The sequence below is a fragment of the Grammomys surdaster genome, unplaced genomic scaffold, assembly GCF_004785775.1.
Source record: "Grammomys surdaster isolate TR1022 unplaced genomic scaffold, NIH_TR_1.0 188, whole genome shotgun sequence".
Lineage (NCBI taxonomy): Eukaryota > Metazoa > Chordata > Mammalia > Rodentia > Muridae > Grammomys > Grammomys surdaster.
The window spans coordinates 9,520,406-9,542,463 of record NW_021604633.1 but is presented as its reverse complement, the minus strand read 5'-3'; the positions used below and the strand labels follow the sequence as shown (position 1 = coordinate 9,542,463).

The window sequence follows — 22,058 nt, the reverse complement described above, 5'->3', positions numbered from 1 at the left end:
AAGGGCAAGCAGGCACCATCTTTAAGGCGTGGCAGCAGCTCTCCACAGTTCCCCCTTTTTTGTTTTTAAGCAGTTTCAAGCTGTGACTGCCCGATCAAGCAAGCTCCATCATGTAGGATCTCACGATCAAGGGCAGACAGGCTCAAACCATGGGACTCACTCTACTGGGTGCAATGGGCAAAGCCCACCAGGTGCAAGAGCTGGGCCCAAGGAAAATGGAATAGACACCCATCCCGTGTGCAATGAAACCTATAGGCTTCCAGGGGTGCAAGGGCTGTCCAGACCTAAAATTTGGGGTAATGAGAGCAACTAATGCTTCAAAGCTACCAGCCATGCTTGTGGAGATACACACACCCCTCAATGGCCTGAAAGGCACGCACTACCAGCGCCCTCTCATGTCTCTGGGCCCTGACCATATGACAGATACAAGACAGGCAGAGAACACAGATGCCCACTAGGGCAACAGCTAGCACTCCTATACCCTGAAAATCTTCATGACGCAATGCTTCCGGGCTCACATGGGCAGGTCAGTACTGTTGTGTCTGGTCTTCCTAGAGGTACCGTCGTCTCTCAGCAGTGCTTTCTGCAAGTTGGACACAGCAACAGTTCTCTCAATGTCTATGACAGTGTACAGCTCTGTGCGCCGGGTGGGGGTTTGTAGGAGGGGAGTGGTTGTCGTTTCTGGAGTCTGATGGTTGTCAGAGTCACTGCCCCTTTCCAAATCCACCTGTATATAACTGAGTTGCCTATGTTCTAAACTGGGGCGCCTGATATCAAGGTTAAAGACTGTCGGTGTACAATCCCTACGCCTTGAATAGTCTATTTTGTGAGCACTTCCCACAAGAGAGTGTCGGCTTGAGGGGCGAGATGAAGTATCTCCAAACGAGGGGTAGCAGGGATGCCCATTGGGTAAGTTCTGAGCACCAAGCCCTGGAGTCGTAGGTGTTCGAGGTGTTCTAGGGACTTCCAATTCTGTCTGATGACTATTCCTTTCTACAACTGGCTCTTCCACCACATTTATACTATTATTTTGCATAATCTCTTGCAACATGTTAAATAATTCTTCTGCACGGGCACACTTAAAAACAAAAATTCCTTGTCCAGTTTGACACAATCGACCACTTTCAAAAGAAAACAGATTTGAGTCGTAGCCGTACCGTCGCAGGCAGAGGTAGTGCCATTTCACCGAGTCTCGCTTCGGGGTGTACAAAATCAGTTCTGTGTCTGTGAGCTCCATGAAACCAGAGTCTAGCTCATTGCCATCATCATCAACGTTAACAACCTTAAACTTGTTCTTATGGTTATCTAGGACAGTGTCTTGATCTGGACAGCTACAACAGCTACCCATGGCTTCGCTTTCTAACCTTTCCGCCGCTTTACCACAGTCCTTAGATTCGTCCCTCTCTTTGAAGTCTGTATTATTTTAGCCTCACTACCCTTGGCCTCTTTGATCTTTGTATACTTATGCCGTGTTCTTTCTCTTCCACACCTTTGTACTTGGCAGGAAATGTTTCCAATTGTTCACCTTCACTCCCTCTCTTCCCTTTCTATGTCCTTCCCCAGTTTATCCCAGGTGGCCAAGGTAAGCTGTCCCGATACCACGAACCAAGGGGCGATGCGGTCCACTTCCTGGACAAACTGCTGTAGAGCCTTCTGTTTAAGGTAGTTAACAGTGGCACTCACGCCCTGGCTGGTGACAATTAAGGCAAAAACACAGCACCAGGGATACTGCAATCGTGATCGCCACTACTAGAATAACTATCCACGGATCCACTCCTCCCGGCACGAACATATCCCGCTGGCCTTTTTACTTTCACTTTTGCTTGCCTCCGTCCGAGGACCTTAAAGATTGAAGCCTCCTTCCGAGGACCTTAAGGATTGAAGCCTCCTTCCGAGGTCTTTAAAGATTGAAGGGCCCCACTTACCGGCCACTTACCGATCGATCGCCCTGACTGCTACTGGTTCTGGAACTCCGGGAATTCTAAGAAATCCCCGTGCAGGCCACCAAATGTGCGGCGCCTACCACCCCGACCAGCAGGGAAGAAAGACTCGCACACCAGTTCCTTCCAGCAGCAGTTTACTCAGGAGTTGCTAGTTACATGAAGCTTGAAGGTGTGCCCCCGAGCCAGCCCAGGAGCGAAGCTTTATACCCTGTGTAGGACTGCCCATGAGCCCATACCACGTCTCGCACTGTGATTGGTCAAGGACCCATGACACAAGATCAGGCCACCAGGAAGTACCGCCCCAAGACCAAACAAGGCTTGTTTACTCCAAGTCTGCAAGGGCAAGCAGGCACCATCTTTAAGGCGTGGCAGCAGCTCTCCACATGCAAGGGCCTCTAAAATTTATAAACAACTCCCTCTTTTTAACACAGTACTCGAGTTACACTTCTCTGGTATCGTACTGCTTGAGTTACACTGATCCAGGACGGCATGAACTGGGTGTTAGAGTACTCTTTTATGCTTTTGAAGGGAAGACTTCCTTATTTTTTTCTTTTAAAATTTTCTAATGATGGTTATTAAAAGCATTTCCTTTCAGAATCAATATCTTAACTTCAGGGTAAAAGTTTTCTCTTCAAAGTACTTTATAATTACACTATTAGTAATAGCACAGTTAGTTTTCCCGTACTAGTGACCTTCATCTGCATGTAATGGTATGCCTCTTTGTCCACATTTTAAATAAATTGTTGTGTTGACTTGTAGATTTTGAACATTTTTTTACATATATTCTTATGTTACATATTCATTGTCCCAATCATTATTTAAATTTTTTATCTTTATAGCAGGTGTACATTAATTATCATTAATATTTAAGAAGAAAACTTCCATATGAATATTTTTCATTCATAATCTTCTTTTGTGCTCTTAGTATTATAAAGCGAAGACTGTTACATGTGGCTCAATGGCCAAAGACAATCATGAATAACTTGTTAGTATCTGAAAGTCTAGTTTTCTTTACACGTGGTTCATGATTATTGGCTGATTGCTTTCTATATATCCATCTCAAATTAAATCTAGAGCCATAATGATTGTTTAGGGACCATACTTTCCAAAACCATGCTTGCAGGCACAAAGAACTCCAGAAATAAACAGAAGGCAACTTTTAAATTGTCAGTGTAGATTGACTTGTATCATGAGCTTGGTTTCCCTCCAGTCTTGGCCTGATGGGGCTTGTGGGAAGGGCTGGCATTCTCTGGGGTTGGAGGAGCAGAGGTGTATATGCAAGGCTCCTTCCTCCTGTTCCTCTCATCACTGTTCTGTCACAGACCACCAAGGGAAGGGAGGCCATTCTGTGCAAAGTGTGATCAAGGTCTGTAGAAATAGAAGTGAGTAGAGAGTCTATTAGAAATTGAATTTCTATGGAAGCAGGAGACAAGATCATAATTATAGTAATGGAAGCCAGCCAGTGGAAGCCAGAAGGAACAGAAAGAATGATGGAGGTTAGATTAATAGGTCAACACAAAGGACATTGCATATAAAAAAAAAAACACATCAGACTGCACAGGAAATTGAAAGGTGGTAAAATTCACTGATACAGAAGTCCTTGGCTAACAAAACAACAACAACAACAAAAACAAACCTCCTGATTCTTTTTGAGCCACTCTGTATCTATGGAAAGTTGTTGACTTGCCTTCAGCAGGCCACTTCAGTTGTGTGTTTGGAAAGTTTCCTCATAGAACAGTAGGCTACTTCACTACCTGACTGAAAGTGAATAACAGAACTAGAGAGTTTCTGCTTTGTGCATTTCTGAAGCTTTCGTTTGTCCTTATATAGGGCAGAGAGAAGTCGCACCCTGACCTCCAAAGTGACCGCAGGCTGCACACTCGCACTACCCCTTTTTCTGAAGCTAAATTTGGAGCTTGCAAAACCTCTTGTTTAAAAATACCTCCCCAAAGTCTCCCACTTAGTGTTCGTTTGGTTTCTGTCCTGTGAAACTCAGGTCTTCATAATTATCTATGCAGTATTTTTCTTAATATCAAAAATATAAAAGGACACGTTTGATCCATAATCCTTCAACATGCTTTTCACAATAGAATTATTGTTATAGACTGTTATTCCTTACATCTAGAGACAAATCCTCTTAATGAGTTTAACTGTTTCATACACATACATGAATTCTTAAAAACAGTTGAGCCAACAAAAATCAGGTTATGGGCAGGCTTCACTTAGATACAAGAGATAAAGAATATAACAGCAGATTTTCCCAACAGAGGATTTATATTTTTTCTTAAGATTTCAATTATATCCATATTATGAAAGAGTGAACTTATTGCTTGATATGAAATATAAAGTCATTTAAGAGACTGAATTTATCCTTTTAAAATGGTATATTTAAACAGAAAATAATGATTCCATAAAATTTCCTTACAAACATGTGGAATATTGACATGTGCTCTTCTATGCTCATTAAGAAATTTGAATAAAAAAATGAGAATACTGGAAACTCCCCACATGTAGCAATTCCTTAATCAAATAATCCATTTTCTAAGCTGATAGCTTATCTCCATCCAGGTATGTTGACCTAGTGTTTCCGTAGGACGTTGCACTTTATTATATGAACTCAACAGGACATGTTTAAAATAATCCTTCTTTGAACTACTTTCTAAATGTATAATATTTTTCAGTGAACGAATGGATGAGAGAGGTCTGCAAATTTGTGAACTATTAATGTGCTAGATCATTCATGCGCAATTCTTAATGTATTTTAATAACTTACAGTGTCTTATGTATGTCCAAGGTATATTTCAGTGATATCAAGAGTTTCAAATTTACTAAATCATCTTAGTATGTATGGGTTTTTTCAAGTAGCTACAACTTAATTAATGGCAGTAATGAAAAATACCGGATATAATGAAAGTATAGGTTCTCATTATATACTTACTCTTAGTATATTACTCAGTACACATAATTATGAAGAACTGACTATTAGCAGGCTATATTAGACAACCAGACTAACATATATATATTTCAGACTTCTAGAGATTAAAAATTACCATCAAAGTCAGTTTATAACTATATTGATAATTTTGAGAGAATTCTTAGTAAAAATTACTTCATGGTCTTATCTGATCTCTGAATAACCTGAGAATCAGTGAAAAGAGAATGGTGGATGAGCTAGCTAAGCAAAGCAGGGCCTGCAGATGGATCTGCTGATAAAAGAGTCAGATAGCAAGCAGGCCTCTTAACACACTGACCTTTCATTTCTGTGGGTTGCTTATCAGCAGATTCAACTAACACAGGATCAAAAGTAGGCCCATGGTGATTGCATCTGTACAAGTTTCTGTAGACTCCATCTTGTTTCTATGCCTTACAGTGGTTCAGAGTCCTCATAATATAGTGGTCCAGCACTATACTACCCATGATACTCACCAAGTTAAAGTATATGGAAAAATGCTTATGGTTGTACGAAGGTATATCATTTATGTGTAGATGTTGGTATCTGAGAACAATTCATAGTATCCCCATATAGCCAAGAATGACTGCACTTAATCCCTGACTGGAGAGAACTATTCCCCAGTTTCCACACCTGACAAGCCTGGTTTGTTAAAGCATCGTTGTAGGAGAAAGGAAGTATGGAGTGCTTTGGATCTTAGCTTGGCCTCAGGGTTCAATGGAAGTGTTCCTAAAGATGAAGTAGTCAGGAAGGGAGTTATGGCAAGAAGAAAGATTTCTTGCCACACCTACCATGTGTGGTACTCTTAGCAGTTCACTATGGCTGGTTATAGCCTAATTTGTGAGACAGATTGGAGACGAACAGCAACATGAGCAGGGACTTAGTTTAGAGTGGGTTCTGAGTCACAGTCAGGTTGTGAATGCTTGTAGTTAGAAAGACTCCAAGAGTTTCAAGGGTCATTCCATCTGGAGCACGAACGAAAGCTAGGCTCCAGAGACAAAGCCCTGTCAGTGGTGTGCAAGAACCAGGTTGATGGAAAGGGCAGTGTAGAGGACCAGATCAGTTCTGTCCAATTTGCCTTGAAGGGGAAATAAACAGTAACATTAGAGATGTGTGTCTACTTGAAATACTTTTGAGTGAATTTGTATTAAGCCAGGATACCTGTAAGTTTAATTAGATTTCTTATCTTCTCATAGAAGCTCTAAGTACTTGAGGTGTTTGTGTTCTGTTAAATGCAGTTATTTAATAAATGTGCCCTCAGAGTTTTTAAAGAACATAAAATGTTTACTGCTTCTGCTTACTAGGTTATGCTGTTTGTATCACACATGTGCTCTGATCTATGGGAAAATGTTAGACTTTGTGTTGCTGTAACAAGTATCTTAGAGGAACAAATTCAAAGGAAGAGAAATATTCTCATGAACCATGGTTTCCCAGGTTTCAACTCATGCTTGGTCGGCCCTAAAGTTTTTCATACACAGTGAGGCTGATATTACCATGAGAGGAACAGTGGAACAGAGGTTCATATGTACAGTGGCTAAGAGAGGAGGCATTAGAGAGACAGAATGAGCAAGCTGAGGAAGACAAGGTAGATTTTTGTCAGGCACAGCCTAGTAATCTACTTCCTCCAACTAGACCCCACCTCCCAATAATGCCATTATATAAATCCCAAGATTGGAGCCCTCAACATCCAGCCAGCTATGGAAGGTCTTCTTAGCTGTGTGTCAAGCCTTCAGTACACAGCCTCTAGGGATTATTCTAGACTGAAATAAGAACAAGAACAATAGGAAGTTCAGGTTTATTTTTCGGATGACAACTTCCCATTGAAAAGCAACTGGTTGCTGCAGGGTAATCACATTGGAACACATGTTCTAGCCAACCCTCCCCATCTAAACCATCTAAAGGTCGAACTATTTGAGATGATAATTTGTTAACAACATTCCAAGGTGCAAATAAGGAGCTTGGGACCACACCTCACAAAACCCTTCCTAGCTGAGATGAGAAAACTTTCTGTAAATATAATCTCTTGCTGCCGAGCTGAAGGTCCTAAAATCAGCTAGCAGCGTAGCTTGTAAGAAATATTATCATTCTATATTATGCCACAATGTAATGTTATAATGTTTAAAGGATCTCTCCTAATATTTTGAGAACTTCTGCCTGTATTCTTGATTTGTAACCTGCCAATGCTTGCCAGATGAATTATATGTATAGGACATCTCCTCTTGCTAGCCACTGTTCTAATACTTCATTTCCCCCTGTGTTGAAATAGTTATATTTAAACCTAGTGACAATCTTCTAGAGTCTATATGTGCTCAATAGATTTATTTGCACTTCTATTCAGAAGAAATCAAAGTACATGTTTCTGGAAATTGTTTCAGAGGGATTTGGTTTCTTTAGTTTGAAATTCCTAATCATTGTGCTTTCTCTGTCGGAAATATTAATATTTAAGCGGCAAAAGTAATACAAACACTGATTAACACACTTTGTAGTTGAAGGTACTTTAACAGAGAGAAATGATTTCCCACAAACTCCAGGATGTTATTATCTGTCTTCTGGTTTTGTTATTTTTATTACTGCCATGGGATATTTTCAGAATTAAAATGATCTCAGAGGTATATAACTTTATTGTCATGAAAAGCAAATAAACTTATAAAGATGAAGCTAAAGTTTTGTTTATGTGGTAGGATTTCTATGTGACTAGATTTTTTTTTTTGATACCGTATACCGGAATCTTTTTCCTATAAGGCAAGCCTTAGTTTCCTGCCACTAATATAAAGGAAATCTATGATAATATAGGGTAGTCTTAGTAGTTAAAGTTAGGCAAATTATGTTTCCTTCCTTCAAGGCAGATTTTCTAGAAAGTTCATGTGAGATAGACTGTGCAGCAGAGTTCTACTTCTCAATGAACAGCACTTCAGCGAGTGACTTCTTAGCACACACCCTTCTTACGACACTTATAAGCTGATGCTTTCTGTGTGTCCTCATCTGTTTCTGGCTTTAAGCTGGATTAGAAATTAACTTTCCTAAACTTGTTAGAATTAGAAATATGCCTCCGAGCACAGGGTGAGTTCAGTGTAAGAAAATTTGTTAGAGCAGGGTAAGACTTCTGCCTTCTGAGCCAGTCCTGTAATCTTTGTAAATCTGTAGAAAGAGGATGATGTAGAAAGAGGAACTGACATTTTTAACAGCACACAGCAATGCTACCCTGCCACTCTATTTGTTTGTTTGTTTATTTTTTACACTCCAGATTTTATTCCCCCGCCCCATGTCCACCCTCTGTTCCACATCCCATACCTCCAACCCACCCCCTCTGTCTTGATGAGGCTGCCCCCGACACACCCCCCACCCCGTTCCACCTGACCTCTAAACTCTCTGGGGCCTCCAGTCTCTTGAGGGTTAGGTTCATCATCTCTGGTTGAACAGACCGGCAGTCCTCTGCTGTATATATTGGGGCCTCCTATCAGCTGGTGTATGCTGACTTTTTTCATGGTTCAGGGTTTGAGAAATCTCGGGAGTCAAGATGAATTGAGACTGCTGGTCCTCCTACAGGGTCCCCTCCTCCCTGTCACTTTTAATGGGAGTTTGTGTGTGAAGTAAAAAGTACTCAGTTCTGAAAGCTTGGATTCTCACCTGCACAGGATCCATGTTTCTGGACCGTTTGACACTGGTTTGACACTGTGAGGGAGCCTAGTTGAGACAAGAGAACACAAAATACATGAAAAGGTCTTGGAAGGAGCCAGAGCAGGAGCAGTGCTCTGAACTTAAGCTTCCTGGACTTGAAGGTCAACTGTCTCTAGCTTCACATGTAAACTTTAAGTCTGAACTGATGTATCTAGGTATATTTCATGTTTGTGTGTACTCATACAGTACATGTGTGTTTGTACATGTGTGCACACATACAGTGTATATGCATATATAGATCCGTACACCTGTGTGTATACTGGCTTTCACCTTTGACCATGTCTGAGAATAGTCTCTTCTCTGTTGTTTTTCTGACGAATATACAAGACTAGCTGGCCTGCCCACTTCCACTGTTGTTTCTTCTGCCCACCTCCTCTAAGGAGGCACTGGGATTGCAAACAGATGTTAGGGCACTCAACTTTGGCACAGTTTTCGGTATTTAAACTCAGGTTCTCACATTGGCATGGCATGTGTGTTTATCCACTAACCTATATCTACCACCCATGAATCTAGTTAAATTAAAACGGCTTTAAATGTAACACTCTTAGGGAAAGCTTATCTTTGTTTGGAATTCCAATGTTACAGGTAATGTAACAAGTAATGACCCATCATCTCCCTCAACTGCCCGCTTCACTTTATGCTGAAGAAAAGCTGAGATAGCCAGCCTGGTATTCCTTGTGCCTTTTGCCATGAGTAGAAAACTGTAGCAGCTAAGATAGAACAGAGAGGTTTTTGGGTCTTATTACCTTCGAGCAAGCCCCAACTGCAGCCTCAGTGCTGTTTGGATGCTCTTCACGCACACAGAGGATTCATCAATCATGTGAATAACACATGCCAGGTCTATTTTATTTTTTTGAGTGAGTACAGGGAAAATATCTTCCAACTATGTCTGAAACTTGAAAATAAAAGAAGATAAAATAGACTAGGAAAATATGAAGAAGTAATTATAGCTCTAAGGTAAAATTCACATAAAGTGCCACCTGAAAATATTTTTGCTTGTTTGTGAATACCTCTGATGGGTTTGTTTCTTAATATAACACAATTCAGGTGGAAAAAAAATGACAAAAGAGGCGGCTTAATGTGAGCAAGTCAGACTCATACGACTGAGTAACTGATTGAAACCAGAAATATGTTCAAAGATTTCAAAGATAAGAGATCTATATCTCTCCCCAAGCCATCAAAGTAAATATGTATGGGGAGGAGACCCTTTCATCTCCATGCAACTCTCCGAATACTACTGTACTCCTGCTGAATTTGTAAAGTTTGAAAGCAAATATATCATAGACAGTCTGTACTAACCTTGTTGATGATGAGAAAGAGGACTATTAGTAATTTCAAAATAGCTACTACAACGTTTAAACAAGTGTGGGGTCATTTAGAACTTGGGAGTGTGGTGTCCTGCACAGGGTGTACACCCAGACGTATATCCTAAAGGATACCTTTGAATGTTTTATGAAACCTGTTGTTGGAGAATCCTGGTGACTTTGTTACTTCTGGGATGGTGAAGAAAGACTCTCCTGATAAATCCTATATCTCAGCTTCAGAATGAAGTTGATTGTCTTAAATGCTCCAATGCCGTCCTTTGATTACCAAACAAGAGCTGCCAGTTCAGGCTTGGCCTCAAACGAAGTACTTTTCCCAAGTTTGTGTTTTCTGGTGGTTTCTTCGTTGTTCTTGTTTGACTTGGATTTTCTCTACTACGTTAATAGATTTTATTCTTTTGCATTTTAAGCCATCTTAAATCTTGTTTCATAAGCCAAATGCATTCATGAATAAAACTCTTAAGATGCTGATTTTAAAAGCCTATCCTCATCAGCTTTATTTACTGGGTGCAGCCATAGAGCTACTAATGAAACTGAAGCATTCTAACAACACAATTATTTGTTGGCGACTTTAGAGCTCCGGGATGAAACCATCTAAGGAAGCATAAGGAAAGACCCCAGTTAAGCAATAGCATAGTACAGAGATTTCAAGCAAAAAGAAAAATTCTCAATCTTCAGAAAAATCTCATGCAATTAAGGTTAAAGCTGATGATGGTTAGAGCTTAGCTGATACATAGGAAAGGAGACTCCACTGGGAACAAGCTCAGAGAGAGAGAACCTGCTGGCAGACAGCCCTTTGCTGGGTGACGCAGTTCTTAGAAGATGCAACATCTGCTCCTGCATTCCCTGAAGTTTCTAGCATCCCAGAAGAATTAGGAGCCAGTCTGGTTTATGGAGATTGTGGTTTGTGCCTCCCTTCCCAAGTCATCTCAGAGACACAAATTGGATTTTTTTCCCATCAAACCCAGTCAGGCATGGTTCACTGTACAGGGTTATCTACTCTATGTTCATTGGGTGATAGATGAAAGGCAGCTGAGTACTCCTAAACCCCAGTTTCTGGTAACATTTAAGCTAGTGTTTATAACCAATTAAAATCCAGATGGATAAGTTGGTTTGTTAGACTGCAAAGGCATTTGGAAGTTTTTTAAGGTGAAAAAAACCTTGCATTTTATTAATAGGAATAAAAATATTTTCATTTGTAGAGCTCAGAAATACAAAGTATGAGTAAATGGTGAATAAAATACGATAGTAAAAATAGCTCTTATTCCTGGGAGTATAAATAGTCAGAGCCTCTTGTATAAGAGTTAAAGGAAAAGGGTCAAGAGATGTGTATGGAGGAGGAAATGTATACATTGATGTTTTAAGCACTTTAGCTCTGGCAAGGTACCTCTTTCTGAAGATTTGCTAATTCAACTACTATTTGTATATATCCACTGAAGTTCTATTTCTTCTTAGCATAACATATGGTCTTGAATGGAAAATGTGATGCTCCATTGTTAAAAGTTAATAGACTCATAGGAAATCATACATGAACATATGAAGAGACATGTTCTTAAAAAATAGATGAGATTTCTGTAGAAGCAAACAAAAGCCAGTGAGTTTCCACCAAAGGTGAGGTGATTGATAGGCCCCAAAAGTGGAGCGTTTGGTGCTGGAGGCGAAGTCACTGGGACTCAAGGCGAAGTGATCCCGTGCTGTTTGTTGGCGAGAATTATTGGATGTGACATCCAAGCAAATAGGAAATGAGGGTCAGTGTTCACTTCCATGTTTAAATCGCTTGTCATTTCCTAGGTAGAATCTTGCACTTACGTGTCTGTCACCTGTGTTGGAGTGGATTTCTCTTATCTAGCATACGGTGAGTGTTTACTGTGCACTGGTTGTATAGCTTGATAATTCAAATCCCAAAACTCTCAGTGTTCCAATATAGTTAGAAGCTGGGATAGTGAAGCCTTTCTCCATAGTTTGTTTCTCCTCTTATAACTCCAGCTTCTACCTCTTCTCAATAAAGAATTTTTAACGACCGCCCCAAGCTTCTACATCTTACAAAATCCTAGACTTCTTACATCTACCTTGTTGGTGGAGCTGGATGTAACCTGATTGGAGCTGATGATTTTCTCCCTTGTGTTTGCTGGAGCAATTCAAACTTCTCCCTTATCCCAGTTCTTTCCATTCATGCTTGTACTCCCCAGTAGACTATGAGATCCCCAGAGGCATGGCTTCTAATTAATCCTTGTATCTCTCTTCCTCATGTTGTTAGCAGAATACTTTATTTTGTAGAAATGACATATGTCATTGACTCAGTTGACCACAGACCCAAGTTTAGCTACTGTTAGCATTACTATTCTTATTTTTACATAGTGAGGAAATTTAATGCTTACAGAAAAGGCCCTCTCCTATCCCCTGTACCTACAAACATAATTCCTAGAAGCGTATTTCTCATAATAGTTATGTATTCTAAATTCTTCTTTTAGATACATATGAAATAAAGTAAAGTAATATGCCATCTTGGAAGTATGCATTTTGAAAGCTTGATTTTCTAAAGCCTTTTATTTTAAGAGGAGTGTCTCAGGAGGCTTCTTAAAGTATCTTAAGAAAGCACGTACTTTCAAACATGTCTAATGGTTGTGTCATAAATGGGGCCCATGGACAGCGAGGGATCAGCCAGATTGAGCTTTCCGTCCAACAAGACAACGGTGTTTCATAATTTGAAATGAACTTCTAATTATTTTAATGGGATTATTCTGCTCTTTGGCATATCAAGCAATTTGTTTTACACCTTTTCTCATTATTTTTCATTTTTGAAGACTTAAATAGAAGAGACATGACAGAATAGGAGCTCTGTTTCATCTCTTGGACCATTAATTATGCCATGGGAATCTCTGTACTGATGAGACCCCAAGAGAAATGAATCTTGTCAGGTCGGACTTCATTTAACGGATTTCATTCTTTATCCTTCAAACAAGTTTTCTTAGAAAGCCATTCATCACTAAAGTATGGATTAAAATGGTGACAATAATGGAAATATAACCAACAACAAATTGTTCATGGTTGGCTTCTTCAAGGACCTGACAGCTAATTTATAAAACAAGTTATTTTTATGCAGAAGGACTTTTCTGATTACAGTAAAATTGTTGAAGCAAAATGCTCAGCACCATTCCATGATCTGTGGAAGAATGCTCCAACACACACAGTCTTCTGTCCTTTCAGAGTCCTGTTCCTTGCCACATTTTGCCAGATTTCATTGAATTCTTGTCCCAAGTTATTGCCAGAATGTACTCTTCAGATAATTACTAAGTTAGCTCATATAAAAGGTTATATGAAAAATGTATTTTCTCTACTCAGAATCCATGTTGGAAAGCTCTCAGGTTGTACTGAAAGAGAAAAAAAAACTAAAAATTGGGCAAAACATTGGTTTTCATTTCATATAATGATGGACCTCAACTTCATTCATAGATCTATATCCCAAACATTGACATTAATGCATATGGATTTCTTTTATAATTTATAATCATCGATCTTTACCAGTTCTCCAGCCTTTCTAGCTAGGTGATCTGTGTCAGAATTTTACTGTTGAAAAAAAAAAAAAAAAGCAAGAGCTTGGTCTCTTTCAGACACCCGTTATGTCAATGAGGCAATGTGCAGGCATTGTAGGCTATGCCTAGGTAAGCCTGTGCGGGGGACAGTAGGGCCAAACAAAGAAGATATTAGTTTATATTTGGTTGATGTGGAGAAGACACCATAACCAAGGCAACTTACAGGGTAGTGTGTTTGTCTTATGGCTCCAGAAGAGCAATTTACAAATAATATGAGCAGGAAGCTACAGACATCTCTAAACCCAAATACAAAGCAGAGGGAGACAACAGGAAATGGGGTGAATGTTTAAGCTCTCAAGTCTGGCCCCATTGACATATGTATGTCACAAGGCCAAATCTCCTTTTCTGGCCAAAAGCACTGCCAGTTAGGGCTCACATATTTAAATACTGGAGCCTATGGGAGACATGTTCATTTAAACCACCACAGATATCTAAAAGTCTTCTTCACTCATTATTTTATCCACTCATAGCTTTGCAACTTCATTAATTAATCCAGCCAATATGTGGCTGCTTAGGCACTTAGCATTATACCCAATGCTTCTTATGTTATTACGTGTCCATGGAGACCAGAAGAGGTCATCAGATCCCGTGGAGCTGGAATTACAGGTCTTTGGCATGGGTGCTGGAAACTAATCTCTGCCCCTCTGCAAGAGTAGTGTATGCTCTTAACCATTAAGCCATCTCTCCAGCCCCCTGTATCTAGATTATTTTTAAATGTATGTTGTTATTTGACAGATTAGAAAAATGAGCTATAGAGTTTGACTAAGACTGGCATAGAAAACTGTCCTGTGAGAAAAACTCCAAAGGGCAGTTCTAAGACATCCCATTGCATTTGTTGTAGATTAATACTTGACGCTTATCAAGTGGTAGGTTCTGATAGAGGGTCAGGGCACAGAAGTTGTAACACATAGTCTCTGCTTGGCAAAAGTATGATATGGAGTTTAAATTTAATCTTTTGCTACTCACATGACCGTGGCATACCTATCCCTCCAGGGATTTGAAAAAAAAAAAAAACAAATAAGAACCACTTCTTCCTATTTTGTCAAGAATTGTTCAGTCTTTGGAGCAGAATCCTGAAATTTACATTTTCTACAAGTATCCTTGATTCTTTCCTGTTTTGAAGGGGTGGGAGGGAAAAAGTCTGAAACTTTATTAAGATTGGGAGACAGTGTTATGAGGGAAGAGAGTGTGAACAAAAGCCTCTGGATCCATTTTTGGTAGAAAACCACTAGCACAGGAAAAGGTCCATGCATGGTAAACACCATTTCCAGAGTATTTTGATGTGTGTTGTTTAAGTAGCAAGATTCCTGTGGAGTGTAAATGGAAAGAGAGAACTATTTATCATGCTGTCCGATATCGACAGCAGGCCAAGCTTGTGTAGTCAGCAATAGTATGATCGTTCCTGTTTGAACAACTAGTTCTCTGAAAAATGAACAAATAGTGTGGGGGTTTTAACACCTTTACCTTGTTCAGTTTGAGCCGACTTAAGATCCCTGTGCACGTGGTTTGCAAGGGATGCACTCAGTCATTCCAGTCAGCCTTGTGTGTATTTATGAATGTTTACAGTGAGTGGCTGCCAGCAGTGACAGACTCAGTGTTCATTCTAAAAAAAAAATACACATACCCAGAACTTGTGAGCTTCCAGCTACCTAGGCAAATGGAAGATGTACATGCCATATCAAGTCTTTTGCTTAAAAGTTTAACATTGCATTGCATTTGAGTCCTTCAGATATTCTGTAAGTTTCTAGGCCAGTAAAGAAAATATCAGCCTCTTGCCATAGGTGAGACGGCCAAGATCTGATACATTCAAAGGCCTTCTTCTCTCAGGCTATATGGTTTTTAAGAGACAAAAAAACCCGACTGTTTTTCTTTTATGTATGTTAAAGTATTTTTCTTTTCTCAGTCTACACTTGATCATTGCTGTTTAACTAGCTACAATTTGTAACCAGTAAAAGCTGAATGTGCAGTGTTGAGCTAGCATGGCATGTGCGAGAATGCTGATACATTAGTTGAGGCACTTTGACAAGGTCCTATATCCTTGTGCTGTATACTGTATGACTGTGAGTTGAAACAGCTAGGCCTTCATTACACTTTTATTTGGGGCCATTTGTTTTTTTTTTTTTTTTTTTTTGGCCTGATGGAGAATTGACAGCTCCATGGAGATAATTCAGAGACTAGAAGAAAGCTTCAGAAAGGTCTAAAATCACCTAGAAGAGTCCAGTATGTGGACCAGTGTCTCTCAGAGACTGGCAACTTCATCGTGTCTTGAGAAATGTTATAAATGCAAATTTGTGAGTGCTCTCACACTCGACATAGCAGAGCCTGTGGATGTTGTGAATGATCAAACATTACAGGCCAATCTGTCCCCCAAGGTGTCTCCCCTGCCTACAAACCATAAGAAGATGATGGGACCTTAAGACTTGCCTGTCTCATTCTAAGGTGATAGATTTTAAATCAGAAATAACTGAGTAGTCACTAATTTGATTGCACTTATTTGAAGAGTCCCAATTAGGTTGTCTGATATTAATTGGGGGTTTATGGTAGAAATTAAACTCAGCTAAAGGAAATTAAGATCATTATACTCCATACACACCTGGCTTTGTGGCTTCCAAAACAGAATTTTACAAAGGATTTTCTTCTTGGAGTTTCTCTTTTGCTCTTCCTTCATCTTTCTCCTTCTCCTCCTTCTTCTCCTTCTTCTCCTTCTTCTCCTCTCCTTCTTCTTCTTCCTCTTCTTCCTCTTCTTCCTCTTCTTCCCCTTCTCCTCCTTCTCCTCCTTCTCCTCCTCCTCCTTCTCTCCTTCTCCTTCTCCTTCTCCTTCTCCTTCTCCTTCTCCTTCTCCTTCTCCTTCTCCTTTCCTTCTCCTTCTCCTTCTCCTTCTTCTCCTTCTTCTTCCAGGGTCTCTAAAGCCCAGTCTGTCCCCAACCTCACTATGTAGCTGATGCTGACCTTGAACTCCCAATTCTCTTGCCTTGTCTCCTATGTTGGGATGATAGGTCTGAATCACATTGCAATGCCCAGTTTATATGGAGATGGGCATCCATCCCAGAATTTTATGCTTGCCAAGAAAGCACTCTACAACTGAGTAACATCTCTGGCTCAAAACTAGAAGGTTCTATTTAGATATTTAAATGCTCTTGGAATTTGGTTTTGGAATGCAGCAAATAGATGGACAGAAGGCCTTAATATCTCATGTACTATGGTGGCAACTGGAACACCTGACTGAATTAAGCTTTATTATGTGTGTCTTTCAAGTCAGGGAGGCAAAGCCATTGGAGGCAAAGTATTGGGACACAATACATTCCATGTAGATTTTCCTTGGGTTTGCCACAATGGTTCCATGCCCCATGGGTGTTCCCTTTTTTTTTTTTTTGCCTTGATTGTACTTCTTCAACTTGCCATAGCACATCATAGTCTTTAGCTAATGTGACCAAGTCATTCTAGCTTGCATAGGATTGTTCCCTTCTTTACACTAAAAAGCTCACGTCCCACAAACTTAGTCACTCTATTCTTAATTTACCTAACAATTGACACTTATTGGGCATCATCTGTGTGTCCTGGGCCAGTTTTAGGTTGGTCCCACATTTTCTGCCTGCATTGGGAAAGTACAGAGTTGTTTGGAATCATTCTCCATTGCCCCATGTATGTATAAGTAATATTTGTAGGAAGCATGATTAAAAACTATTTTTGGCTGTCTTAAGGATCTCTTACTGATTTAAAAATATCAGTTACATATTACTGTCACTGCCAGATTACTAAGTGCAATTTATTAATGCTTGGAAACATCTCACTGTGGATTGACTTAAATTACAGAAAACCATTTAGTGCAGAATTGAAAATCTTGGCATAGTCCCTAGGTATTGATTATTTGGAGTAATTGAGTGATGCCATAAGAAAATTAATGTTGCCACATGTGGAACTGAATAGAGACTTTGTAAGGTGAAGAGGTCCCAGTAGAAACACTGGCTAATCTCATACTGAGATGATAAAGGGACACAAAGACATGATTGGTTAGAGTAAAAAGAAAGAAAATAATTATTATAAGAAGTCTTAAAGGAAGAGAAAATAAAGCACCAATTGGGGAAATTAAGACTATATTACTGATGAAGAATAGATATGTCTAAATTTTGACAATGGAAATAAACTTAACTTTAGAACTGGTCAGAGGAACTCAGATGAGTCAAGCAGCTTGATAACTGGGTTAAAGTCCAAGAGTTACTTGTGGCTGCATATAAATGTCCACTATTTTTTCCCACAAAGATGGTAGTTGAAACCTTGGAGTTGACTTAGTGTCCTTGCATCAATATGGCAAGTCATATTAACAGCAGGTGGCTGAGTTGAGTAATGTCATTGGACAGATAAGCTTTGATTCTTTCTCAAAACATTTTGGGTTATGTGATATGTATTTATTTTTATTTTTTATTGTTCAGATTTGTTTTATGTGTACAGGTGTTTTACTTTATGTCTGAACCGCATTCATTTGTAGTACCTTTAGGGGCCAGAAGAGGGAATTGGAACCCTTGGAACTGGAATTACAGTCAGTTATGAGCTAACATGTGGGTGCTGGGAATTGAACCTAGGCTGTCTGGAAGAGAAATTAGTGCTCTTAACTGCTGAGCCATCTCTTTATTCCTTGAAATTATCATGTCCTCTGGAATTTCTGTGATTCTGCTGTAGCAGTGAAATTTCAGAAATTAAGACCAACAAACTTGATCATATATGCTGATGGTTTAATTTATTTTCTTTAATGTTTTAAGTTTACAGTTGTATCAGTCTATTTTAATCTTATGCAACAAAACGCCTAGGGTAGATCCTTATTTTTTTAAAAAAAATGGTTTAGTTCAGATTTTGAGTCTGTAAAATCAAGTTTGGGTTGCTTCATAATCTGTCTCTGATAAAGGGTCTATTATTGAAATTGATGAAATCTCAAATCACTAGAAAGATGAGCTTCTGGGCATGAATATGTGTATGTGAGAAGTTGACTACATTAACTGAGGTCCGAAGACCTCAGAGACATATTCCCTGGGTGGGATTCTAGGATGTGTAAACAGAGAAAGGACTTAACTGCTGTACATGTGTTCAGTGATCTCTTCTCTTGAATGTTTGTTGTATCTTCAACCATGAGCTAAAGATAAACCTTTTCTGTCTGAAATTACCTTCCTCGCCTTAAAGAACATTAAGACAGGGATCTAGCCTGGTTTTAGCAAGATGGAGAAGTAGAAAGTGGCTTTCTACAGAAAGAGTCAATCATAGGTGTTGTCTGTTCTTCATTGTAACCCGCTCAAAGAAATCTGCATTAATGTCTTCCAAGGGAATGCCTTGATGAACCATTTACCTTGCTGTAGTTCCAAGCTCTTCAGGTTTGTACTACCTTCACATCACCATTCTAGAGACAACACTTTCAGTGAGGACACACCATATGGAAACCATAAAAACAACAATAGGGGTTGAAGCTACCAATAATAGTTTAGTTCCTATAAATTTGTTTCCAGAGTAGTGTATCATCTACTGTTTCAATGATCTCTGATCAAAATCCTTCAAGGTAAATGAATTAGTAGGTATTATTAATAAACTGAGTGTCTGCATATTTGCAAAGACATTATGGTAAAAAAAATGAATGGTAATAAAATCTAGTCTGTTAGTCCCTTTCATGATAACCTTCTCTCAAACTTTCATATCTTAAAGGATATGTGGTGTTACTTCAGTGTTCTAGTATTGATGACTCTAGAAGAATGTGGCCTGCCTTCATTAATCTGAAAGACAGACCTTTCCGTATGGAGGTTTTTAGATGGATAAAGATCGCTGGCACTACAGTGAAAGTTTGGTAGCACAGTTTTCAGAGACATTCTAACTGAGAACCCAGGATGAAGCCAGGCTGATTGAGGGCAGAAGAAGACAGAGCCAATTAAAGAAAAACCCTGGGAAGCCAGGCTTAAGTGGCACAAAGATTCAGATGAGTGAGCTGATGAAATTGCACCCCTAGCTGAAAAGCATCACACTTGAAGTAAAACTGTAGAATGTTCTGCTAACTTTTAGCAGTGGGAGTTACATAATCTAATAATTAATTGTCTGTAGCTTCCAGGCCTATTAGTGAGGTGGGGAACAGGCTCCAGAGGCAAGTCCCTGGCTTCTGCGGAACATTGCCTTAGGTACTCAGCCCAAATTGATAATGTTTACAAGTTGTTTTCCCCGTCAGTTTGGAACCCTAAGCACAATCTCTCTTTTGCTAATGGGCATTTTAAGTGTATTTTAAAGATTTCTTATTGGCTTCCCACTTACAGTTGGAAATCATCTAGAAGATAACAAAGTTTCCAAATATCGCATGTGACAATTTGGTTTTCTCTGAAAGATACTGCTGCGAATACAGAGGCAGCGGGATATCTGTGACAAGCTAGAGGAAGATGCAGATATGTGCACACAGAAGGGCATATTCTTCTGATATTGTTAAGTAAGCTGCCCTAGACCTAGAGGAGGCCCTTTTTTTTTTCTGGTTTGCATTGAGCATACCTCACTCTCACAAAGGGAGAGTCTGAACATTAAGCCTCTTCTTGTCTGACATCCCCACTTGAAAGGGAAGTTACAAGCAAACATGTAGCTCCCAGGGAAGGTAGGGCAGAGGCTTGGAGCAGGAGAGGCTTAGTCTGCAAGGGGCATAGGTTTCCTTGTGATGTCCCTAAAAGCTGGCCGAGGACTCAGTGAAAACATTGAACTGCTTTCCTGACCACCTTAGTTTCTTCCCCTCACCCATAGATCATTGAGGAGCCTGTTCCTTTCAAGTGGTAAAAAGAAGTTAAAAATAGACTTCTATTTTAGATGTACCTTTGATTTTTTTTCTTCCAAAAAAAAAAAAAACCATTTCAGATGATAGGAAAGAAATACAGGGATACATTTCAGCAAAGTCCTGGAAGAGTCTTTCTATAGTTGAATAAAAAATGGGCTCGGTTTCAAATATATTAAGCTGCCGCTGGAGAGTGGAAATGCCTTTTGGGAATGCCTAATGGTTCCTGGAATGTCAGCATCCTGTTGTCATAACACTGGGTAAGAGTTCCAAGGTAAATAAAGACACATCACACTGAAAGGAGCATTGCAGAGAGCCGCATGCTTTGGTGAAGCAATCTTAGTACATACAGTCTGCCTTTCTTATGCTATGTGGTACATGGTTTTCTGGACTATTTGGGCTATATCCAGGCTAGCATATCCCAGTGTTTCTAAAATGCCGTGTGTGTCATTAGCCTGATCTTGAATGTCCCTTATGCTCGGCACTTGTTGGAGATAACAGAACCTGTGAAGGATCTAAATGCAAGTGTTTTAGGAATAATTTATTTTAAAAATGCCTGGCTATTTCCTGGATTTGTAGCTGCAAATCAAATTCAATTAAAATGTTATTTTACTGTGCTATTCCTGGTGATTTGGGCTTAGAGGGTAGGAGACCTTATGGAGATTATGGGCAACTTCATGTGTGTTCCTTTAGTTCTAGCTTATTAATTACCACTGTTCATATTTATACTGAAAATTCTAAGCACTCATCTCTCCTAAGATGGAAAAATGATCTGCTAAGGTTCTCCACCATGCTCCTTCTGGGACATGCCCCATTATCGCCTTGGCTTGGCTCTTTAAATATGTTGGTTTTTATATGTTGGTTAAACATATAGAGGGTGTCTCTCCTTGTACTGTTGGGCTTCCACTTTCTGTGTGTTCTTTCTGCCCTCCCATGTCCCTTGTTCTTCATGTTTGCTTCCAGCTGTGTCTGTTGGGCAAACTAGGACATCTGCATCTGCTTCCTTGCCCTTTAGTTTTAGCTGCTTATTTCCACTGGGTGTAAAAGAGTATGGTAGTGTCACAACTAGACCAGAAACTAAAGAAACAAGAGGTTTTCTAGCTTATCAATGACTAAAGGCACCAATGTCATCATCAGTTAAAAACTTACATCAGCAATAACCTGGTATATTTGTCGACATGCTTTCTCGACAACCATCTGAACCATTACTACATGCCAAATTCCAGTATTTCTTTATGCTGAATCACTGCCATGACTGATAGCCCCAAAACAGTGTTCACATCAACACGCTCTGCTTACAAGACATGGTTCTTGAGCTAAAATTCTGCATGGGTGTTGTAGACTGTGCTGTGATGGGAAGGGGTAAAGGAACAGCATAGGCCTAACTGGAATTTGGACTACTTCTGTTGTAGAACTACTGTAACCTCCAGAGATCTTGAGAACTGGCAGGAAATGAGCTTGCAGCTATGAGGTTTGAACAGTTGGCTACCAATATCTAGGGTGAACCATGGTATCAAGTCCTTGGAAACCTTATTTTATTTCCATAGTCTATAGTGAATCAGGGGTGTCCAGTGGCCATTTTTCAAAGCACAGTACTCTGCCAGTTTTCTGACTTGTAATTTTCTTTTCTGTTTCTCTCCATTTGCTGTAGTTATCTGAGGAGCTTGTTGAGCACACAGCCCTGCTTCTGACTGAGCCCATAGAGGAGGAGTTGGAGTTGTATGACTCAAAGGTGGCATGTTTCTATTACTAATTCTTGTTCTGTTTTGCAGAATTTTATGAGACATTTCAAGC

The 22,058-nt window shown here is 39.7% G+C and overlaps 1 protein-coding gene and 1 pseudogene across 4 annotated transcripts in view; one reads left to right on the top strand and one right to left on the bottom strand.

The window, feature by feature from the left end:
• Positions 1-1,348, bottom strand: part of LOC114622357 — a 40,125-nt pseudogene extending 38,777 nt beyond the window's left edge.
• Positions 1-22,058, top strand: part of Hdac9 (histone deacetylase 9) — an 818,562-nt gene that overhangs the window by 118,423 nt on the left and 678,081 nt on the right. The window lies entirely within an intron of this gene.